We start from the raw sequence: 10,225 nt of genomic DNA, 5'->3' as shown, positions 1-10,225 counted from the left end.
TACAATTATTGGGGACAGATGTAAAGCAGGATTGGAAACCGCGTGAGATACAGGCTGTAAAGCTGTCTTGGAAGATGCAATAGTGGGAACTGTACCAACGCATGGGCCAACGGTCAAATGAGGCAACGGTTCAGATTGCTTGTGGAGGGAATCCAATGTGAGGGATGGTGTGGATGTAGTCTGCACGTTGGAACTTACAACAGGAGCACGTGATGTACTTTCTTAGGGTACTAAGAGATAAGATTTAGTAGGTTGAGAGTTTAAGTCATAACTCATTTCTCCATCTACTTTGCCTTCCGCCTCTTGTTTGTTCACCCCTCTCCTTATACTTTGCGCTCCTTTCTCTTCACTTCTCTCTGTTGTTTTCATCTCTCCGTCGTTTGTAACCTGTTTCCACCCAGTTGAATCTGAAAACGACGGTCCTTCTTTTGCACGAAAGGTATCCGCAGCGTGGATCTCTTGATTCTCCTTCTCTGTTATCTCAGCGGTAACATAAGAACTAACTATTATTTTGTGACTTGTTTGCAGATGCTGTGTAGAAGGTTCTCCCATGGTGGTGTTAGGTCCTTGGTGATGTTCCTCCTCTGCTTTCTGCTGAAAATCTGTGGGAATCTCGACGACGGAGGGTTGGTGATTACCGTGAAAGGCCCTCAACTGAGAAACGTGAACCACCGGATGGATTCGCGAGGATGGCGGTAGCTCAAGGTGGTACGCGAAGGCTCCGATTCGGTGAAGGATTTTAAAAGGGCCGAAATAACGTTTTGAGAGCTTCTCAGAGGTGCGGCGGTGGAAAGAGTGCTGGCGATGGTTTAAGTTTCAACAAGACAAGATCTCCCTCTTGGAAGGCACAATCTTTACATTTTCAATTACCTTGGATCTCCATTTGTTTTCTGCTTTTGATCAAGTTACTCTGTAAGGTTTGTAACAGCTCTTGGATGTGTTGCAAGGTTTCATCCAGGGCGTCAAGGTTAGTGGAACCCGCTGTGTATTGAGGAAATGATGGAGGAGGGTGGTCGTAAAGGGATTCAAACGGAGACATTTTGATGGCCGAATGATGGTTTGTGTTATGCCAAAGCTCAGCCAAGTGTAAGTAGTTAAACCATTTTTTTGGGTTCTCACTGGTAAAGCAACGCAAATATGTCTCTAAACATCTGTTCATAACTTCTGTATGTCCATCTGTTTCAGGGTGGTATGCCGAACTATATTTCAAGGTCATGCCTTGAGCCCGAAAAAGCTCTATTCAGAAGGTGCTGAGAAAAAGAGGGTCACAATCAGAGACAGTAGGAAGAGCAATGAAGTGGGAGAACTTGGTCAGCATGTCGCACACGACCCAAATCATAGTGTGACCATGAGAGTTTGGTAAGTGAGTAATAAAATCCATACTTAAGTCAGCCCATACTTGAGTAGGTGTCGGTAGAGGTTGGATGAGCCCTTGAGTTTTTGTTGTCATGTATTTGTTATGTTGGCATGTCGCACAAGTGTTAACAACTTCTTTGATGTCTTTGTAAACACTAGGCCAAAGGAATGAAGAAGATAATCGAGCAAGTGTTGGTTGAAGGCCAGAATGACCTCCTTCTGGGGTGCAGTGGTATTCAGTAATGATTCGTGCCCTCAACTGGTGAACATCAGGTATAAAAAGTCTTTCTTTGAAATAGAGAAGACCTTCTTTGCTTTGAAATTGATTCTGTGGTGAAAAATTTGTCTGAACCTTTGTCATAAGTTTCTTTCCTTCTGGATCTGATTTGTAAAATTGTTTCAATTGATTGAGGATAAGAGGAACAGGCGAAGAGACCGACAGCAGCAAAGCTTCTTCTTCATGTGGAATTCTGCTGAGTGCATCTGCCACTTGGTTTGTTTTTCCAGGTTTGTAATGAATCTCAAACTCAAAACCTTGTAGTTTAGCCACCCACTTCTGCTGCTCTGGTGTTTGTATTGTGTGAACGAACAGATTCTTTAGGCTCTTTTTGTCAGTAAAGATATGAAATTGCCTGCCTATTAAATATTGTCTCCATTTCTTGACAGCTTCTGTAATTGAAAACATCTCACGAACATACACCGATTGCAAAGCTTCTTGCTGAAGAAAGCGATTGGATGACCATCTTGGGACAAAGCAGCACCAACCGCTACACCGGAAGCATCAGTTTCGAGCACGAACGGTTTAATGAAGTCTGGAAGGCCAAGTATCGGTGTTTCTATCATTTTATGCTTTAAAGTTGTAAAAGCTGAGTCAGCTGCTGTATTCCATTGTAACTTAAGGAAATGTAATAAATCGGTGAGAGGAGCGGCGAGAGTGGCGTAGTGACGCACAAATCTTCTATAAAAGCCGGTGAGGCCTAAAAAACCCCTGAGTGCCGTGAGAGATCGTGGTTTCGACCATTCTTGAATAGTTTTAATCTTTGCTGGATATGGGGTTACACCTCCACTTGAGATAATGTGACCTAAATAATCAACACTAGGGACAACAAACAGACACTTTGATAATTTGGCATAAAATTGGTTAGATAAAAGCAAATCTAAAATGAGTTTTAAATGATGTGCATGGTCAGAAATAGAAGAACTATAAATGAGAATATCGTCAAAGAAAAATAACACAAACTTTCGAAGATAAGGTCTTGGCAAATCGTTCATAGCCGATTGAAAAGAACTAGGAGCATTAGTTAAGCCAAATGGCATTACCAAAAACTCATAGTGCCCGTCAAACGTCCTGAACGCAGTTTTGTGAGTATCCTTAGGAGTCACCTGAATCTGGTGGTAGCCAGATCATAAGTCAATCTTGGAAAAAATAGTTGCCAAACCCAATTCATCAAAAAGTTCATCGATTGTAGGTATAGGAAAACGGTCATAGACTGTAACAGCATTTAGGGCTCTATAATCCACACAGAATCGCCACGAACCATCTTTTTTCCGAACTAATAAGACTGGAGAAGAATAGGGGTTGTTACTTGGTTTAATGATCCCTTCAGCCAGCATATCTTGTATGATAGTGGTCATGGCATCTTTCTGAGAGTGCGGATATCGATAAGGCTTTACATTGACTGGTGAAGTGTTAGGGAAAATGAGAATGTGATGGTCATGCAGGCGGGTTGGGGGGAGTCCTTTTGGATGAGTAAATCTGGTAGAATAGTTTTTGAGTATGGAGAGAATTTGGTGAGGTATGTTTTTAGGAAGTGGCTCTAGGTCATGGGCGGTTGAATTGTGATGTTAAGAGTCATGTTCTGCATAAGGTTGGTAAAGTAAAAGGTGGAGTGATGCAATGGAATCAGTTTGTAAGAAATGGCAAACATTGTTGTAAGAGGATGGTGAGATGAGGGTGTTGGTATCACCGGTTATGGTTATGTCATTGTTGTTATGAGTGAAGGAGATTTTAGGAATTGAGAAATCTGCCATTAGGGGACCCAAAGTTCTCAGCCATTCCATCCAAAGTACCATGTCTGCCCCTTCGATAGGGAACAAGTGAAAAGGAATTGAAAAAGAATTATTTTAGAGTTTGATAAGTAACTTTGGGCAGATGCCAGAACAAGACAATCTTGATCCATTTTCCACCATTACAGAAAAATTGGGTATAGGCTGAGTATGAAGTTTAAGGTGATGGGCAATCCGCGGTTGTAAGATGTTGTGGGTACTGCCCGTATCAATCAAAACAGCAACCGAGAGACCATTAATAGAGCCCTTGAATTTCAGAGTTTTAGGAGAAAATTTTCCATTGGCAGCTTGAGGGGAAAGTTGGAAATAGGTGTCCTCTGGTTCTGTTTGTTCAACAAGTTCATTACAAGCTGCAACCTGTTCGGTTGTTGTTAGATCTTCATCTTCAATGAGTAACAAAAAATTTCCAGCGGTGCACTTGTGGTCGGGAATAAACTTTTCATCACAATTAAAACATAGGCCTTGAGCGCGACGTTCTTGTAGTTGGACGCTTGAGAGTTTTCGGATTGGTAACTTGGTTGGCTGGGCTGGTGTTAAAGGTTTTACAACTGATGTGGGAGTGGTAATATTTGAGGTTGGGGTTGTTGATTTGGGGGTGTAAGAGGAAAAGGATTTTTGGAATTTAGGCTTTGCATCTCGAATTTTTGATTCAATGAGTTTTGCTAGCCGAATTGCTTGGGAGATTGAAGTTGGTTTATGAATGGCTAATTCATTTTGAATATCCGAATTTAATCCTGAAATAAAACAATTAAGGATAGCTTCTCGCGATAGACCCATCACTTGATTACCCAACTTTTCAAATTGGGCTTGGTATTCCACAACAAAATGGGTTTGTTTGAGTTTGAATAACTCTGCTTGGTGATTAGCATAGGTGGATGGTCCAAACCGGAGTTCTAAAGCCTTAGTAAAAGAAGTCCAATCAATTAGCTCATGATTTTGGTGCATCCACTTAAACCAAGCCAATGCTTCTCCCTTCATATAAAATGACATCATAGCTAAACGGTTTTCAGCCGGTAGATTATAGAAGGTAAAAAATTAATTGGCTTGAAACAACCATTCTAATGGGTTTGATCCGTCGAACATGGCAAGCTCTAACTTCGGTGTACGGAAAGAGGGAAGTTGTAAGTTTTGGGAATTATGGGGCTGATGCGAATACGATATTTGGGAAAATCAAGGGATTGACAAAGGGCAGCTGGTAGTAAAAATAGGGGGTGCTGTGTAAAAATGAGGATCTAAGTATGGTTGGGTGGAAAATAATCTATGATATGGGGATAGGGTTGATGGGAAGTGTAACACCCTTCTAAACCCTGCGACAATTAAATAAGTTAATCAGAGTAAAACATAAAAACAAGGGTGCCACAATTCAATAAAACAATTTATTATAACTCACTTGCCATGCTTCACTAATGAACGATCATCAATTTAATAAAATCATGTTTCTACACAGCGGAATATTCACCATACGGATAAGCATAACATCATCTATGAAATATCCCACAAAATTAATACAATCACTACAAGAAAATTAGGGTTTTACGACACAAAAATTACGACAGTTACTTGATAACCGTCGTGATTCGCATACAGAGACAGTTGTTACGACGGTTAACACCAACCGCCCTTACTTTTTTTAAAAATTAATAAAAAATTGCGACGGTTATCAATAAACCGCCATAAATTAAAGTCTACGACGGTCAAGTAACCGCCCTAAAATATTTATCACGACGGTACATCAACAGTCACCCCTACACATTATATCCACGACGGTGAATCAACCGTCGTGCCTTTAAAATCCATATAAGATCACGACGGTGAACCAACCGTCGTTGTATTTGAGGAAAACTCACATCGGTGGTTCAACACATTTTCGTTGCCGCCTTTATTCTTATGCGAAAACAAAACAACAAAAATATAATAAAATATGTTTTTTATTTAATTTAATTTGGTAATGTAGAATTAGAAGAGGCGTGCTCCCTATTTTACTTCACCCAAAACCATCTTACGACAGTTCCTTCACCCGTCGCCCCTATTTTACTTCACCCTAATTTATTTCACGTTTCCCTCTTCTTCTTTCTCATCTTTACCTTTCCTATTCTTCTTCCTAAATAAAATGCATCAAAAGCACCGGCAAAACCTAAAACGCATCAAAAGCACCCGCAAACCTAAAACGCATCAAACGCACCGCCCCATTTTGCTACATTGAACGAGTAAGTGTTCGATTATCACCTCTATTTCTCCATTCTATCTTTATAGTGGTGAATGGAATTGATTCTTAGGGTTTAGGTCTGATTTGGGGTTTGAAGTATGATTTCGAAATTTAGGTTTTTGATTTGAAATGTAGGTATTTTGGGTTTAGAATTTAGGACTTCTGATTCTTCAAATTTGGTGCCAAGTTGTTATTTTAGAGTATATGTCTGCTAACTCCTTGGTCAAATTTGATGTTCCCAAGTTTTTTATTTGAATCTTCAAATTTGGTATTGTTCTTAAATTGTTTAAAGGGTTAAATACGTTTTTAGTCCCTATAAATATGCGACCCTGCACTTTTAGTGCCTATAAAACTTCCCTTCAATGAATGATCCTTATAAAATTATTATGCACCTAGTTTTAGTCTCTACTGTCAAACCAATGTGTATTTTAGAATGATTATTTTGCAGACATGTTCATAATGTTTTAAAAAGTTTCTTAAAAAAAAAAAAACTCAAAATTTAATTTGTAAGTTGAGATTTTCATAACTTTTATCATTATTTTTTGAAATTTGAAAAATTCATATTTAATTCTTCTCGTTTTAAAAAATTCTAAAACTTGGTAAATAAATATTTTATAGTATTCTAAACATATATAAAAAAAATTATTCAAAAATTTAAAAATTAAAGGGTAATTAAACAGTTTTTACAATTTTAGAAAATAACAGGGACTGAAATTGCATGCGTAAAAATTTTAGAAGGACCATTCATTGAAGGAAAATTTTATAGGGAATAAAAATGCAGGGTCGTATGTTTATAGGGACTAAAAACCTATTTAACCCTTGTTTAAATAGATTAAACTTGAGATATTGTTTTTCTATTATGTCTCGTGTGCTTCCAGGGGATTATTGTATGTTACTGTATTTTATTTTTGGATTTGCGTGGAACTAATTATTGATTAATTTAGCACATAAACTTGTGGAGGAAGATTTTTTGGGGCTTTGTTTGGATCCTTGAAACATGCATTTAGCTATGCGGATTTTGTGTAGAACTTTTCAGAATGTTGTATATGGTTTATTGTGTTTGATTGTATTTTACTGGGTATTGACGGTGTGCATCAGCAATGGCATGTGTGTCATGATATTGACATCTATAAAGCACTTAACTACCTACAATTGTTCTGGTCCATAGAAATCACACATTAAAACTAAGGTCCATGTCCATTAGTTGCAATTTTGCCTGCAAAGGTCAAATTTAGGGAATCTATTTTCATATATTTAGGAATTTTGATTCATTCAGCACTAAAAGTCAATTTCAAATTTTCAATGAAATAAGTGTGAACTCTTTTTGAAAGAAACCTACTAAAATTTAAAATATGTCATGTCAACCATTGTGTAAATTCAATTCTTATCTTAGTTATTTCTCCATCTTGCTTGTTTGTGATTTTTTGTATTTGTATACTGCTTGCATTGAATGTGGGTTCAAAGAGAAATTGTTGTTGTTGACTTTCACGATTCCATTTTCTTTCCATTCGATTGGATACGCAATTTTGATCATAATGAATTAATATTCAGTTTCTGCACTATATTTTCACAGCTTCTTTCACTTGGTTTTGTTGCTTTGGGAATTAGGTGGAAGTGTATCTTACTCCTTCTCACTCGTAAATTTGAACCTTCGGGTAAGCGATTCACAAAACCTATCTCTATAAACACTTTTTAAGTTACGTTTTATGTTATTTATAACTCCACTGTAACAATATAGTTTTAGGTTGTCCCTTGATAGTAATTTATGACAATTACATTCTAGTAATTTATGTAGAATGCATACTTCAAATGGAAGGTGTATTCGCCCTTTTCTGTGTTTGACACCAACACGACTTTTCTATATGTGATGACATTTAATAATTTATGTTCTGTCCAAATTATTACTAATAATATATCAACGTGTGAGGATGTGTTAGTGACGTGTCTGGTGTTTGAGTTGGATGGTTGAAACGTTAAGGTTAAGGTTTCTTATTTATTTTATGACTTGGTTATGCAAGTAAACGTTGGCTAGGCTTTAGTTTGGAAAATTGACACATTGTGATTTTGGAAAATCTTAAATCAGTAAACTAAACTGATAATATATTCTCAAACTAAAGCAAAGAATAAGAGCTGTTGAGTAACCCATATTTATAGATGAATAAGTTTTTGTTTGTCTGATCTATTAATTTGAAAGTTCGCAGATCATCAGCCTTGGGTTCTTCCAGAATCTTAGCAGATCATCAGCCTCAATCTCAACAGTGAAACAAGATTGGAATCATCTCGATTGGCAATACAAGATCCGAATCAAGATGAGACGTGAATCGTTGTGCCGACACAGACACCGAAAGATAAGTGACTTTAACGTTTTAGAAAGTTTTATTTCAAAATATTCTTAGGCACAATTAATTGATGAATTCTTGCATGCTCAGAATTTATCTTTTAAACCTGTATTATTTTCCTATATTATTTTTTTGTATTAGCTGTGTGAGCATGCGTTCCCGTGTTGTGTGCTCTTGTACCATGGTTATGAGTGTTTTGGAAAGTAAATGCTATAAAAAATGGATAATTACGTATTGTCACAACTTTCGCAGCTCCAAACTTGAAGGCAGACCAATATGTTGCAGGCACTCAGACAAAGTATGTTAGATTGATTGCCTTTCTAAATTTCTTTTACATAGAAAAAATGGTTACTGGTCTTTTAGCTTTTGTCTATTAGACTTTGTTTCTACGTAGATACTAATAAAAGTGATTGTTAATGAAGCCAAGTGACCAGTTACGTACATGGTTCGAAGACGATGATGAGCTCGAGCGTACTATTAACGGACAGTATGTCTGCGGCTTAATACTGATGAATGTCAGATTACTTTTGTGTCACTTATTCCTTTTTGTTTGAATTGTAGATGGAATTTATTACCATGTGGAAATGAAGCAAGCGTTCTGGAACCTATATGTTTTAGTCGAGATGAGACTAATCCCTGCATAATCGGGTACACCTTCATCTGCAACTAGTTACAATATTGTGCGTGCTATTAAAATTCCTTCATCTGCAACTAGTTACAATGTTGTGCGTGCTATTAAGTTTTTTTCACTTTCAACTCATTTTCTGATAGTTGCAAAAATTGCAAGAGCATGCTGAAAGAAGATTATACAGGTAGTTTAATCACAATACCTTTACCTAATGTAAGAAAATTTGTCATGAGCATAATTAGATACGATTCTCAAACATATTATTGAAGATCATGCAACAAATTATTTATTTTTCTTTCCAAGGTTTCTCAATTGGATGCTCGAATCAACTACAAGAACGACGCCTTCTTCTTGAGAGATTTACAAAGTCAACACGGTACCTAGATCACTAATTAAGTCAAAACAGTTTTCAGGTTTCTAATTATTTTTTAGGTCGTGAAAATTGTATATATATAATTTGTTTCTCACCATATTTTCAGCAATGAAGGAAAACGATACAGGGTACTTCCGAACTATCCTGCGTGCATGCGTTCTTCTGATGTGATTGAGTTTGGTTCTGATGAGGTTTCGTATCGTGTTAAGGTCACAAAATCTGCTCCAAGAGTGTCTCAGAAGGAAGAAACACATATTTTACAGGAAGTATAATATATAATTATGACTATTTTTAGTTGCAATCGATGTTGTAAGTAGAAGAGTTGTACAGAAAAAAAGCAGTATCTACATTGTTTTAGTACAGGGTGTTATTATACAATGATGTCAATCATATTAGGATCTATATATGTAACATGATTTTATTTTGGTTTAGTATATAATAGGATACACACATATGTGTGGTTACAGTGATCATATTTGTAGTATTAATTATATATATATATATATATATATATATATATATATATATATATATATATATATATATATATATATATATATATATATATATGGAGTGTTAATGTAAATATTGTCATTGTATATCTTTTTAGTATTAAATATGATTTTGTGGTGATAGAAAAAAAATAAAAAATAATACTATAAATAAAAATATTATAGTAAAAATAATTTATAGAAAAAAAATATTAGTAGCGCTTTAAACCGTTACCAATTAAATTATATCTAACCTTTATAAATCAAATTACGACGGTTTGAACCGTCAGGATATCACATTAACGACAGTTTTAAATCGTCGTAATAAAAAACGAAAACAAAAATCAAAGGAAATTCACGACGGTTCCAACCGTCAGGATATTAAATTCACGACAGTTTCAAACCGTCGCGAATAACAACAAAAACAAAAATCAAAGGCATTTTCACGACAGTTTTTAACCGTCGCCATTTCTAGTTTAAGTCAGTACCAACCCGTCGTGAATTAGTGCGACAGTTTTGGCAACCGTCGTGAAACAGGTTGGGGACACACAATTCTGCACAGTACTGCAACCGTCGTAGATTGTAAATTATGGTGGTTTTAACCGTCGTAATCTGCCAAAATAACTGTCGCAATCTGCCATTTTTCTTGAAGTGAATAACAACAGAATAGAGTATCATCATAGACTCTAACTAGCGTTCCCCAATGTTACAATATCAGAGCATGACACCGACGCTATACTTAAACAAACTGGCCTATGAGCTCTC

General features: G+C 36.4%; 1 long non-coding RNA gene across 1 annotated transcript; it reads left to right on the top strand.

Moving 5' to 3' along the window:
• Positions 1–7,801: 7,801 nt before the first annotated feature.
• LOC131606397 (uncharacterized) lies at positions 7,802–9,430 on the top strand. Its single transcript, XR_009284832.1, has 3 exons — positions 7,802–8,616; positions 8,900–8,972; positions 9,076–9,430. It is a non-coding gene; the product is annotated as an uncharacterized LOC131606397 (long non-coding RNA).
• The last annotated feature ends 795 nt before the right edge of the window (positions 9,431–10,225 follow it).

Source organism: Vicia villosa, linkage group LG5, assembly GCF_029867415.1.
Source record: "Vicia villosa cultivar HV-30 ecotype Madison, WI linkage group LG5, Vvil1.0, whole genome shotgun sequence".
NCBI classification, from domain to species: Eukaryota; Viridiplantae; Streptophyta; class Magnoliopsida; order Fabales; family Fabaceae; genus Vicia; species Vicia villosa.
Note: the sequence above shows the minus strand (reverse complement) of the source record. Positions and strands in the feature narration are given on the sequence as shown.